Source organism: Eptesicus fuscus, chromosome 5 (genome assembly GCF_027574615.1).
Source record: "Eptesicus fuscus isolate TK198812 chromosome 5, DD_ASM_mEF_20220401, whole genome shotgun sequence".
Classification (NCBI taxonomy): domain Eukaryota; kingdom Metazoa; phylum Chordata; class Mammalia; order Chiroptera; family Vespertilionidae; genus Eptesicus; species Eptesicus fuscus.
In genome coordinates, this window is record NC_072477.1 from 59,963,115 (window position 1) to 59,977,505 (window position 14,391).

Below are 14,391 nucleotides of genomic sequence, written 5' to 3' on the forward strand. Positions count from 1 at the left end.
GTCTGCAAAGTGGCTTATTCAGAAAAGCATAATGGATTAAAAATCCACTAAGTTCCACTTTCTTTGCTAGATGCTGGGACACAAAGATAGATGAGATTTGGTATTTGCCCTTGATGAGATACATTGCACAACAACTTGACAATTTCTACAAAGTTCTATAGAAGCACAGAGATTAGTAATTTATATTTTAATCTCTATTGCTAAAGAAGTTATGAAGAACAGTAATGAAGAATAGAATAAAACCCAGAATGCCTGTATTTTAAATTCTTACCAATGTCTGCTGCCAATAAAAGTTGTTGAAAGGGTCCAGCCGGTGTGGCTCAGTGGTTGAGCATGGACCCATGAACCAAGAAGTCCCAGTCAGGGTACATGGCTGGGTTGCAGGCTTGATCCCCTACTGGGTCTCCAATCATAATAAATTCGTGGAGTGGGGCCCATACATCAACAGTAGAATCATGTAACTTAGTCCTGCTTCCTTGAGCTGGGCTTGAAAAGCCAATGGGTGACTGCAGATGATAGCATGGAAATAGAGAATGGAGTGCAGGAGGCAGCCGATGGATGTTTTTCTCTCATTGATGTTTCCATCTCTCTATTCCTCTCCTTTGCCCTCTCTCTAAAAAATCAATTAGACAGAGAAGCATCGATCAGACTGTCAAACCTCAGAGGGAAGGTAGGGGAGGGTGGGGGTAAAGGAGAGAGATCAACCAAAGGACTTGTATGCATGCATATAAGCCTAACCAATGGACACAAATAACACGGGGGTGAGGGCATGCGTCGGGGGGGGGGGGTGTTAGGAAGGTAATGGGGGGATGAGGACACATATGTAATACCTTAATCAATAAAGAATTTAAAATGAAAAAAATCAATTAAAAACATTTTTTTAAAAAGAAAAAATGTTGTTGAAATATATGAAATATTTGAATGTTCTTCTAAAGAACATGTAGTTAACCTATACTCCTGGATAGTCTATTATTTATTTTCAGAGCAATCAAAGTTATTAGAAAGATAAATATGTGGGTAGCATTGTCTAGACCTCCCCCAGACAGAATTGCCTTTACTATGCTGTGCATTACACTTTCAACTTACACACAAATATTCTATATAAAATAACCTCAGCTTATAAAAACTACAGGATTGTAAGTAAAGACTTGCCAAAAACATGACTTCCTATTTATTTATGATATTCCTCCAAAAAACATTTCTTTCAATATTAATTTCATGAATTGAACTCTCACACCCCTCCTACTCACTTAAAGGAGGTAAATAGTGTGTTCTCTTTTATATACAATGTATTATATCATGTAATTGATTTCATTTGCCTTTTCTTTTAGTTACCAGGGATGTCAGAGTCAAATTAACAGCTACAAATTAGTAACTATATATAAGGACATGTAAATGTCCTCATAAAATAAAAAATCAAGTCAGTAAATTAAAAATAAGTAAATAAACACATTTATTTCTCTACTTTTTGTCCAAAAGTTTTTACTATTGGGTGGGTTTTATAAATTTGTTTTTAACAAGATACTAAAATACATGGTTCTATTGTTGATGTATGGGCCCCACTCCAAGAATTTATTATGCTTCTATACTAAAATATAGAAAAAAATGATCATCCAAATAGCTATGAAGGTAAAATCTAATTTGTAATGACTAAATAATAAGCTAATAGGAGAAAATTTCAATTCATATAACTATCAATCAGCTTTATTTCTAAACATTTTGTTTTCCTATTTCTCCTTCTACACACTATAAACAGTGTCCCTTATATTACTACAATTTTTTTGTTTTGTCAGAGAGTAGAAATGTTAATTATCTACCTTGTTAGAAGACATGGTAACTTTAGAAATTTGAGGAACATGACAGCTCTACTGTAATGAATATATTCTCGAATGAGGGTATCACAAAGAAACTGAAAGCAAGAATTTCCTCTGACAAGCCAGCTCAGAGTTCTTTTGAAAGGAAAATCGTGCTTGTTATGAATTCGTGCTATCCTGGCTCCAGTTGACTTCTTGCTCTCATTTTCTATAGTGGGATTATCCCTTGAACTTATTAGACCATCATGTTACCTTCAGCTTTTCACGAAAATCTGTCTGGCTGAAGTTTGGTTATTCTTTCTGAGTTAAAATGTTTTAATGTTGCTGTGCCTTTTTATTTGAAACTAGAGGCCCGATGCATGAAATTTGTGCAAGGGGCTTGGCCCTCACAGCTCTGGCTGCCTCGGCCAGCCCTCGCAGCCCCAGCTTCATCTGGAAGGTTGTCCTGAAGGACGTCTGGAAGGTCATTTGGTTGTTTGGTCTAATTAGCATATTAGCTCTTTATTATATAGGATGTATTTACTCAAATGTTAGATATTAAAACTTTTGAATAAAAAACTTAAAAAATGATTAAAGACAAATATAAATTACTTTTGTGATATAAATTTAAAGATTAATCCAATGCTTACTTAGCTTTAGGTGGGATTAGAGAATTAGCTATATCCAAAAGTCAACTGTTTTTTTTTAAATATATTTTTGCCTATTTTGAGTATCATTTGAAGCTACCCATACTTTTTTCTACATACATGACTTTAATATTTTTGAAGGATCAAGAATGATTTTGAAATTCCAATAAGAAATATATGCCCTCTACCTAAAACTACACAGATGCAGATAATTTTGCTCACAACTCAAGGCATTCATGGGCCCCTCAAAGTCCATTTGTATAATCCCAAAGTAAAGCAAGGAGTGATTTAAAAATTTCTACTATAAATGAATGATCCATCATCTCATTCCCAATTTTGCAACTAAGTATTGACAGACTTAAAGACTTGTTTTTTGTTTGTTTTTTGAACCATCCATTATTTTTTGGTTGTTCTCCCCCCTTGGATTTCCTTGGAAATTAGATGGAATCATTTTACCACATGATCTCTAAAAAGTAGCCAATACTGAATGTGCTGAAATAGGATTTGAGTACAGTAATAGGATGGATTTGATTAGAAAATGGCTATGTGGGATTTTTGTCAACAGTGAAGAAATTATCTAAGTGGAATCATAAGTGAATTGAGCATGATGACACTTTGGTGTAGATAATGATCTACCACTGTCTATTTGATGAGTCTCACTGACAATGAGATGTTATGTTTTGCTGGTAAACTTTTCTGCAAAGAAAAATGTACTAAATATTACAATTCAGAGTGATCTATGATGTTTTATTTAATTGGTTTTAATGTTAGTGCTCCTAAGCCTTAAATTGATTCATTTAAAGTGCACTTCAAACCCTGTGTTATATTTACTGTTGAATCTAATGAGTATTATAGGGTACCTTGGGCATAATCTCCAAGAATGTGTAAGCCATAACTACAGTATAATATATTTAATTGGCTTAAGTTATTTTGCTGGGTTAAAGAAACAGGGAAACAAAAGCAGTTTATTCTGCTATGGTCTATGTTTCTGTAATATCAATCAGTTATTGGCAAGTAGGGATGTCAATAAAATGTGGAAATCAATTGAATTATACATGATGTTCTCCAGTACATTAGTGTTTTGACTTACCCTCACCCCACTAACCCAGCTGAATGCAGTAAGCTGTGGAGGAAAGCAGTTCTATAGGCTGTGCCTGGCTCAATTTTGCCACATGCTGTCTTGAAATGCATATTGAACAGTTTTCCTGATCTTTGTGCATTTGTCCTTATTTTCATAATGCAAACTTTCCTTATACTTTTGCATCATTCTTTCTTAACTACATTATTCTTTCAACTCACTTTTGTAAAGTTCTATATATTAGTATGTGTGTTTTTAACTTTTCACTTTTAACTGTGGTAGTATTTTCATTAGGTTTGTAAAGGGTTTTTTGTTATGCTCTGGTTGTGAAGTTGTAGGGGTTTTACAATGGATGTTTCCTCAACATGATTTTTTCCCTAAATATTTTCTACTTTCTTTTTAATTGAATGAACTTTTTTTTTTTAGAGAAGCTTTAGGATTACAGAAAAATCCACAGAAAGTACAGAAAGTTCCCGTATACCTCTTTTCTCTTACTTACCCCATAGTTTCTTCTGTTATTAACATCTTGCATTAGTACATGCATGTGTTACAATTGATGAAGCAATATCGATACCTTATAATTACTAAGTATAGTCCATAGTTTACATTAAAGTTCACTCTTTATGTTTAGTTTACAAGTTTTCATAGTGTTGTATATCCATCATTATATATCACAACAGAATAGTTTTACTTCCCTAGGTATTTCTTGTGCTCCACTTATTCATTCCTCTCCTCCCTCCACCCCCCAGTCAACCTCTGAAAAACATTGATCTTTTTATTGTAGCTATAATTTTGTCTTTCCCAGAATGTATGTATAGAGTTATATAGACTCTGTTACCTTTTCAGTATGGCATTTTTTACTTAGCAGTATGCATTTAAGGTGCTTCCACAACTTTTCGTGGCTTGATAGCTCATTTTTTTCATTGCTTCATAACATTCCACTGCTTGGGTATACCACAGTTTAAACATTAACCTACTGAAGCATGTCTTGGTTGCTCCCAGTTTTGGGAAATTATGACTAAAGATGCTCTAACTATTCATGTGGAGGTTTTGTGTGAACATAAATTTTCAATTCATTTTGGTAAATAACTAAGAGTATGATTGCTGGATTAAGTGCTAAAAGTATGTTTAGCTTTATAAAAATCCAGCAATACTGTGTTTCAAAGAAGCTGTACCATTATACATTCCTACCAGCAATAAATAAGAGTTCCTGTTGCTTCACATTCCTCATCAGCATTTGGTGTTGTCAGTGCTTTGGATTTCAGCCATTCTAATAGCTATGTAGTGGTATCACGTTGCTGTTTTTGTTTTGATTCTCTAATGGTGTAAAATATTGAACATCTTATGCTTATCATCCATTTGTATATCTTTGGTGAGGTATCTGTTCAGATCTTTTCCCACTTTTTAATTGGTGGTTTGTTTACTTTTTCTTTTTTAAAATTAAATCTTTATTGTTGAAAATATTACATATGTCCACCATTGACCCCTTCTAGACCACCCCAGTCCCCTGCCCCAGACCTTCACCACCCTATTGTCTGTGTCCATGGGTTATTCATATATGCTACAAGTTCTTTGGTTTGTTTTCTTATCATTGAGCTTTAAGAGTTCTTTGTATATTTTGGATATATGTCCTTTATCAGATGTGTTTTGCAAAGATTTTTATCTTGGTCAGAGCTTGTCTTATCTTTTTCTTAGGTTGCCAGTTATTTTTAGGGCATTATTTTTTAGAACATGAGGTGTGTGTTTTTCCCCAGGAATGTGTGTATTGTTAAAGATGAAACACTTGCATATTTGATATAAGATTTCTAAAACTAAGCTAGTCAAATAAAACTCACACCTCTCATATTGTAAGCAAAACTAAATTGAATGAGTATTTAGTAAGATACAATGTCACTTTGGGCAACTATAGAAGACAATTGGAAAGACTACAAAAGGGTCTTATCTTTCAGCTACCTACAAGGCAGTATTTAAAAAGTTGAAGTTAGTGGCTATTTCATAAAAGAATATTTAAAATACGAAGGTTTTACGGAGAAAGTTCAAAGAATGTTCTGAGGACTGATTAATTTTAATAATTTTTACATAGTATTTTGTATACGGTATACAGTTGTTCTTATAGGACTGTTCCAGAACTTTAGATGATGTGCAAAGTAATAAACAGTTGGGAAGAATAAGGTCTGATGTTTCAGAAATGTTTTTGATACTAGTTTCCAGAAATATTAGGAGGCCAGTTGCAGAAATATATAGGTGGAAGTAAATGGACACATTTCCGCAGCGACGTTGGGGTTGTCAGACCATCTACCTTGACATCTATCATGCAGTCTCCTTAGGAATCTGAAGGCTATCTAAGGGAACTCAAAGTTGAGATTTGTTGGTGGAGCCAAGAAAATAACATAATTTATAAGTGTTTTACATACTTAATCTTATTTCAAAGTGCAGGCATTCCTAAATCTAACAGACACAATGAACGAATGAACGAATGAATGAATGAATGAATATAGTAATTTTTTCCTTTGTATTTGAGTCTGTGCCAAATATTACTTATTGATGCTCAGCATCATCCTTATCCTTAGAAGCTCTCCCTTTTATTAAACATTTCTCAGACTCTGTTGCCAGTAGCATTCCAACTTGAACTCTATCACTGAGAGGTAGGTGCTGGTGTAGATTTTTAGAGGAGGAAGACAAAGAGAAACCATTCATCTCAGCAGCAGTAATCTTGTAGGTATTAGCAAATGGCTGATGAGATGAGATGTTATGCCAGTAGCTTTTGGGTATAAGAAAAGTTTGGGACTTACTGCCACAGGCAACAAAGAACATTGGTGCTGGTTCCCGGTGATCCCTCTCCACCCTAACTTTTTTGTTTGTTTGTTTGTTTGTTTATTGATTAAGGTATTACATATGTGTCCTTATCCCCCCATTGCCTCCCACCCGCCCACTCATACCCTCATCCTGCTGGTGTCTGTGTCCATTGGTTAGGCTTATATGCATGCATACAAGTCCTTTGGTTGATCTCTCCCCCTTTACCCCCACCATCCCCTACCTTCCTACTGAGGTTTGAGTGTCTGATCGATGCTTCCTGACTCTGGATTTGTTTTTGTTCATCAGTTTATTTTGTTCATTATATTCCATAAATGAGTGAGATCATGTGATATTTATCTTTCTCTGGCTTATTTTGCTTAGCATAATACTCTCCAGTTCTATTCATGCTGTTGCAAATGGTAAGAAATCTTTCTTTTTTACCACAGTATTCCATTGCGTAGATGTACCACAGTTTTTTAATCCACTCATATGCTGATGGGCACTTAAGCTGTTTCCAAATCTTAGCTATGGTAAATTGTGCTGCTACGAACATAAGGGTATATATATTTTTTCTGATTGGTGTTTCTAGTTTTTTGGGGACATATTCCTAGAAGTGGGATCACTGGGTCAAATAGGAGTTCCATTTTCAGTTTTTTGAGGAAACTCCATACTGTTCTCCATAGTGGCTGCACCAGTCTGCATTCCCACCAGCAGTGCACCAGGGTTCCTTTTTCTCCACATTCTCGCCAGCACTTGTTTGTTGATTTGTTGATGACAGCCATTCTGACAGGTGTGAGATAGTACCGCATTGTCATTTTGATTTGCATCTCTTGGATGATTAGTGACTTTGAGCATGTTTTCATATGCCTCTTGGCCTTCCTTCCGTCTTCTTTCAAAAAGTATTTATTTAGGTCCGTTGCCTATTTTTTGATTGGGTTGTTTATATTCCTTTTGTTAAGTTGTATGAGTTCCCTGTAAATGTTGGAAATTAAACCCTTATCAGTGATAACATTGGCAAATATGTTCTCCCATGCAGTGGGCTTTCTTGTTGTTTTGTTAATGGTTTCTTTTGCTGTACAGAAGCTTTTTATTTTGATGTAGTCCCATTTGTTTATTTTCTCTTTAGTTTCCATTGCCCTAGGAGCTATATCAGTGAAGATATTGCTTTGGCATATATCTGAGATTTTGCTGCCTGTGGATTCCTCTAGTATTTTTATGGTTTCCTGTGTTACGTTTAAGTCCTTTATCCATTTTGAGTTTATTTTTGTGTATGGTGTAAGTTGGTGGTCTAGTTTCATTTTTTTTGCAAATATCTGTCCAATTTTCCCAACACCATTTGAAGAGACTGTCTTGACTCCATTGTATGTTCTTGCCTCCTTTGTCAAATATTAATTGAGCATAGTGGTTTGGGTCGATTTCTGGGTTCTCTATTCTATTCCATTGATGTATATATCTGTTCTTATGCCAGTACCAGCTGTTTGAGAACAGTGGCTTTGTAATACAACTTGATAATCTGGTATTGAGATCCCTCCTACTTTGTTCTTCTTTCTCAGGATGGCTGCAGCTATCGGGGTCTTTTTTTATTCCAGATGAATTTTTGGAGAGTTCAGTCTAGGTCTGTGAAATATGCTGTTGGTATTTTAATGGGAGTGCATTGAATCTATAGATTGCTTTAGGTAGTATGGACATTTTAATGATGTTGATTCTACCAACCGATGAACACAGTATGTTCTTCCATCTGTTTGTGTCTTCCTCTATCTCTTTTTTCAGTGTCTTGTAGTTTTCTAAGTACAGGTCTTTTACCTTCTTTGTTAAGTTTATTCCTAGGTATCTTAAGTTTTTGGGTGCGATGGTAAATGGGATTGTTTTTCTAATCTCTCTTTCTGTAAGTTCACTATTGGTGTGTAAAAATGCCATAGATTTCTTTCCATTAATTTTGTATCCGGCGACATTGCTGAGTTCATTTATTAAGTCTAATATTTACTTGATGGAGTCTTTAGGGTTTTCTATGTACAGTATTATGTCATCTGCAGATAATGACAGTTTTATGTCTTCTTTTCCAATTTGAATACCTTTTATTTCTTCTTCTTGTCTAATTGCTCTATGGCTAGCACTTCCAGTACTATGTCAAACAGGAGTGGTGAAAGTGGGCATCCCTGTCTAGTTCTGTTCTTAGGTGAAATGGTTTTAGTTTTTGCCCACTGAGTATGATGTTGGCTGTGAGTTTGTCATATAAGGCTTTTACTATGTTGAGGTATGATCCCTCTATTCCCATTTGCTGAGGGTTTTTATCAAGAAAGCGTGCTGGATTTTGTCAAATGCTTTTTTCTGCATCAATTGATATGACTGTGGGATTTTTATCTCTCAATTTGTTTATGTGATATATCACGTTTATTGATTTGTGGATATTGTACCATCCTTGCATCCCTGGGATAAATCCTACTTGGTCATGGTGTATGATCTTTCTGATGTAATGCTAGGTCAGATTTGCTAGAATTTTGTTGAGGATTTTGGCATCTATGTTCATGAGGGATATTGGCCTGTAATTCTCTTCCATTGTGTTGTCTTTATCTGGTTTTGGTATTAGGGTAATGCTGGCTTCATAGAATGAGCTTGGAATGTTCCTTCCTCTTGAATTTTTTGAAATAGTCTGAGGAGGATAGGTTTTAGCTCTTCCTTGAATGTTTGGTAAAACTCCCCTGTGAAGCCATCTGGCCCCGGGCTTTTGTTTGCTGGAAGCTTTTTGATGATTGCTTCAATTTCCGCCATAGTTATCAGCCTATTGAGATTTTTAGATTCTTCCTGATTGAGTTTTGGAAGGTTGTATTTTTCTAGGAATATGTCCATTTCCTCTAGGTTGTCTAGTTTGTTGGAAAAGAGTTGTTCATAGTATTTCTTAACAATCCTTTGTATTTCTGTGGGTTCTGTTGTTATTTCACCTCTCTCATTTCTGATTTTATTTGTGTCCTCTCTCTTTGCTTCTTGGTGAGCCTGGCTAGAGGTTCATCAATCTTGTTTTTCCTTTCAAAGAACCAGCTCTTGGTTTCATTGATCTTTTGTGTGTGTGTGTGTGTGTGTGTGTGTGTGTATATATATATATATATATATATATATATATATATATATATATTTGGTCTCTGTGTCATTTATTTCTGCTCTGATCTTTATTATCTCCTTCCTTCTGCTCTCTCTGGGCTTTTCTTGTTGCTCTCTTAAAATCTAGCCATTACTCCTAGACCTTTGCTCCCCCAGCCCTACAAGTTATTGTGGTAAACATCTAAATCTTTGTGCATTAAATCCTACATGAAATATGTATATTGTTTGACTTGATCCAAAGCTTTATTTCTTTTTCTGCTGACTAAAGCAAGACATGAAAACCATGGAAATACCTTATCAAGTTTGTTTAAATACATATTATGTGTATATATTTGCATATTCAAACAGTTTGTGAATTGAAATGTAATGACATGAAATAATTTCATCCTACTAGTCTACAATACACCACGAAGAATGCATAATATTTGCATACTATTGAAAAATCATTGCTTCTAACAAATTAGGCTCATAAGTAGCCAGCAGGAATGGTGTGACCCTTGTTAAAAAGAGCTGCAAAAGGGTAGATTTTTTTTATTTGGTTCCGTTTCATAAAAGTGAGGTAACAAATCCAGTGGCAATGCCTAAAGGCAATGGGGGTTATTTTTCTCACAAAACAAGAAGTTTGGATATCAATAATCCAGGGCTTATAAAATGGTTCTATGAGGTCATCAATGTTTCAATCTTCTAAACTAATGATCTGTCATCTGTAGCTTGTAGCTTTTGTCCTCAGAACTGTTGCCTCATGGTTTCAAGAGGGATATTCCAACCTCGAGTTCTGCAGAAAAGAAGGAATGCAAAGAATTTACTGGGAAAGACCCTTCTAGAATTCGTCGCATATTTGTTTTTACAACTTCTTAGATAGACTTGTGTCCTGTGGCCCCCTATTTTACTAGGCACATTGCTACTCTCAACAAAATTGTGGTTCTGTCAATAAGAAAAAAAAAAAGGGAAATGTATATCAGATAGGAAACTTGTAGTGTTGTATAGCATAAAGCAAAGGAGCAAATCAAAACCAATATAAATGATATCTTCAGAAAAAAAAATCTTAAAATTATTGTTTGTGGATAAAATTTGAGACTCAAATAAATATACGGAAATTAAAGAAATCTTTGGTCCTCAAAAAAAGTCCCAATATTTCTTACAAAAAAAATCAAAAGTAAATATTATTGGACAATAACCCCAGCATTGTAAAGTTAAAAAATGTACAATTATCTAGGAAATTCAAGCAAAACCTTGGTATTTTCTGAATTATTTGAATAATTGAGGTGAAAGTAGAATTTCAGCCTGGATTATTCAGATAATTGCCCTAATTCTAAACTTCACTTCACTGGTAGAGAGCTTTCTTCAGAATGTGTTTTATAATGCTAAATGCTAAAAAATAGATTCCTAAATTAAGCAGAGCAATGGAGGTGGAGGGAGAGAAATAGTAAATAGTTGATTGTCAGAATAAGACAGTATTTTTCTTTCTAGTGACAATAACTGTTATCCATTTTTTTAAATCATAGAATGAACTTCTATGATGCAAAAGGAAACTACATATGGATTTCAAATACAACCTGTAGTATTTTTTTAAAATAGATTTTTATTGACTTCAGAGAGGAAGGGAGAGGGAGAGAAAGATAAACACATCAATGATGATAGAGAATCACTGATTGGCTGCCTCCTGCATGCCCTATTGGGGATCGAGCCCGAAACTCAGGCATGTGCTCTTGACCGGAATCAAACCCTGGACCCTTCAATTCCCAGGCTGATGCTCTATCCACTGAACCAAACCGACTAGGGCACCTGTAGTATTTTTTTTTTTAAGTTATAAATTCCATTTTAATTCTCTAAAGTTTGGAAACTCAATAGCTCCAAATTCAGCCATTTAATTTTATAAAGTCAAGCAAATTGACTTCAAAATCATACTATACTTTCTGTTTGACTTTCATAAGTTTGGTCTTTGCCTTTGAATTCTTTAAAAAAATTTTATTTTTTAATTACATTTGGCATACATTATTTTTTGTCAAATATGGAATGCTTCACAAATTTGTGTGTCATCCTTGCTCAGAGGCCATGCTGATCTTCTCTTTATCATTCCAGTTTTAGTATATGTGCTGCCAAAGTGAGCATGGCATACATTATTATGTTAATTTCCAGTGTACAACACAGTGATTAGATATTTATATAGTTTAGGAAGTGATCACTCTGATAAATCTAGGACCTGTCTGACACCATACATCTATATATATAAAAAGTCAGTGACAGGAACGCCGTAATGACCAGAATGACCTGGGCCGGCCTGCCAACAGCCCCACATTCCTCTTCCTGCCCAGCCCCGCCCCTGATAGCCCTCCCCACCCCAATAGAGGGCAGGCTGGCTGGCCAACCTCCTGCAGCCCCTCCCCTGGCTGGGCCACCTTTGATGGGCCCCCACCACCCCTATTGGCTCGTGGCCCCTCCTCTCAGTCAGCTCTGCCCACAATCGGCCCCCTACTCTGATCAGGGGCAGGGTCAAGCCAACCACCCATGTCCTCCCTCTCCCCCCCCCCAGGCCTCTGGCCCCCAATAGGCTGCCCCCACCCCATTCAGGGGCGGGGCCAGCCGGCCCACAGCCCACAGTCCCTCTCCATGGCCAGCCCCACCCCTGATCAGCCCCCACCAACCCATCCACCTGTAGCCCCTCCCCCAGCCAGCTCCCCACACCAATCGGGGGAGGGGCTGGCTGGCCAACTTCCCATGGCCCCTCCTCACGGCCAGCCCCACCTCCAATAGGCCCCCACCCCAAATAGGGGTGGGGCCCACCAGCCAATCACCCTCAGCCCCTCCCACCAGCTGGCCCACCTCCTGCCATCTCCTCCTCCCAACAGGCCTGGCCCTGATCCACCCCGATTGGGGCCGGGCCAGCTGGACTCCACCCGTGCACGAATTCCTGCACTGGGCCACTAGTACTCTAGTAGTTATTATAATACTAGAGGCCCAATGCATGAAAATTTGTTCAAGAGTAGGCCTTCCTTCCCCCAGCTGCCAGCACTGGCTTCCCTCTGGCACCCGGGACCCGGGCTTCCCTCCTCCGGCCACCAGCAAGTGGCAAGGACCCAGGACCCCAGCTGGCTCCAACCCCCCCCCCGCCCCCGCCCTGGCTTTGTCAGGAAGGACATCCGAAATGACGTCTGGAAGACATCCAGTCTAATTAGCATATTACCCTTTTGTGATTATAGATTATTGACTATAATCCCTATGCACTACTTTACATCCCTGTGACTATTTTTATAACTGGCAACTTGTACTTTTGAATGACTTCACCTTTTTCACCTATCTCCTAATCCCCCTTCTATATGGCAACCATCAATTTGTTCCTGTTTGCTTATTTTGTTTTTTAGTTGTCTGTCTTTGACTGACATATTATTTAGCATAATACCCTCTGGGTCCATCAATGTTGTTGGAAATGGCAAGATTTCATTCTTTTTTATGGTTAAGTGATATTCCATTGTATATATGTACCTCACAGGCAAAGATAAAAGGATGATTGCATTCTAGTTGCCACTAGAGTCTCTTCTTTGGAAGTAGAAGTCTGATTAGTGAGCCCAAATGGAAAGTTATTTGCCAGCCTTCCCTATAGCTGGGTGTGTCATGTGACTACGTTCTGACTCGAGTGGAAGTATTTGAGAATTCTGGATGCAATCCTTCTTTCCTGGACTCTAATGCCCACAAGATGCCTAGATCTATAGCAGTCACCTTGGGCCAGAGGGTGACCTTCAGAAGGGAGGCCTCACACTAGGGTGGTCTAAGATTAAGATAGAAAGAATCATGATGATGGTGGAGCTACCATGTCGGCTCGGAGACACCACCCTCTGCACTTATTTTTCTCAAGAGAGTGATAACTTCTATCTTGTTTCAGACACTATTATTTAATTTCCAGTCTCTGTTACTAGCAGGTGAACACAATTCCTAAATGATGCACATGTTAAACATTAATTGAAACTATTTTGGGATTTTACGGTTAAATTCCCAGATATACATAATGGCCTCTCTCTCTCTCTCTCTCTCTCTCTCTCTCTCCTCTCTCTCTCTCTCCCCGTTACACACACACAATGTACATGTACACATTGCAATTTGTAAGAAAAAAGCTAACTGGTTATGTGAAGTTGTATTAATACATTTTATGCAACTGCAAAGGGTCACATTTGTAAGAGGAACTGTAAGAAGACAAAAACTAAAGCATTACTAAATTATTTCACAGCATGTATAATTAGACTTTAAAAAGTAGAGGGAGCAAGAAGAAAACACAGAAACAGAAGGTAGCCATAGAATGTTAATAAGTATTTTTTATTTTTTGTAGATTTAACTAAGGACAATATTAATAGCAAAAGAGGGAGAAAAGATCAATCTACAGAGCAGTCAGATGGAGTGGTAAGGATTAATCATTTTCTCTTCAGAAGCTGCCCCCAATTCTCTTCATCTTTTAAGATCCAGCTCTTCTATGCAGCTCCCAGGGATCCCCATGTAGGAATGAACCTCTGCTCTGTATGCATTTATAGAAACAGGACTAAGGTACAGTGAGTAAGGCATTTGTCTTAGGCATAAAATTTAAAAGGGGGTCAAAAGCTCAATAATCATGATACATATTTTAATGGAATATTTAATTATAACACTACAGCATGCAGGCTGGTCTCCTGTTTTTGTAAATAAATTTTTTCTTTTATTAAACCTTTATTGTTGGAAGTATTACATAGGTCCTCCCTCCCAACCCCAATAACCTCTTCCAGCCCACAATACATTTTTAATTATACTTTGCTTTTATCTTTATTATAGAACTCAAATAGCGCTTTTTATAAACATCCTTTCTCAATAGGCCCACACTTCTTTTTATATTCCTCATGCACCTACTACTCTGTTTCAAGAATAAAGGCCTCTTAAAAATATTAAATTAGATCTATTGAATGATTTTGCAAAAATATACTTGGGACTGCAGGATTAAGTTTTCATCATTAAATTCAAC

At 36.9% G+C, this 14,391-nt stretch overlaps 1 non-coding gene across 1 annotated transcript; it reads right to left on the reverse strand.

Moving 5' to 3' along the window:
* Window positions 1-11,415: 11,415 nt before the first annotated feature.
* Window positions 11,416-11,522, reverse strand: LOC114232055 (U6 spliceosomal RNA). The gene has a single exon (XR_003618105.1). It is a non-coding gene; the product is annotated as a U6 spliceosomal RNA (small nuclear RNA).
* Window positions 11,523-14,391: the final 2,869 nt, after the last annotated feature.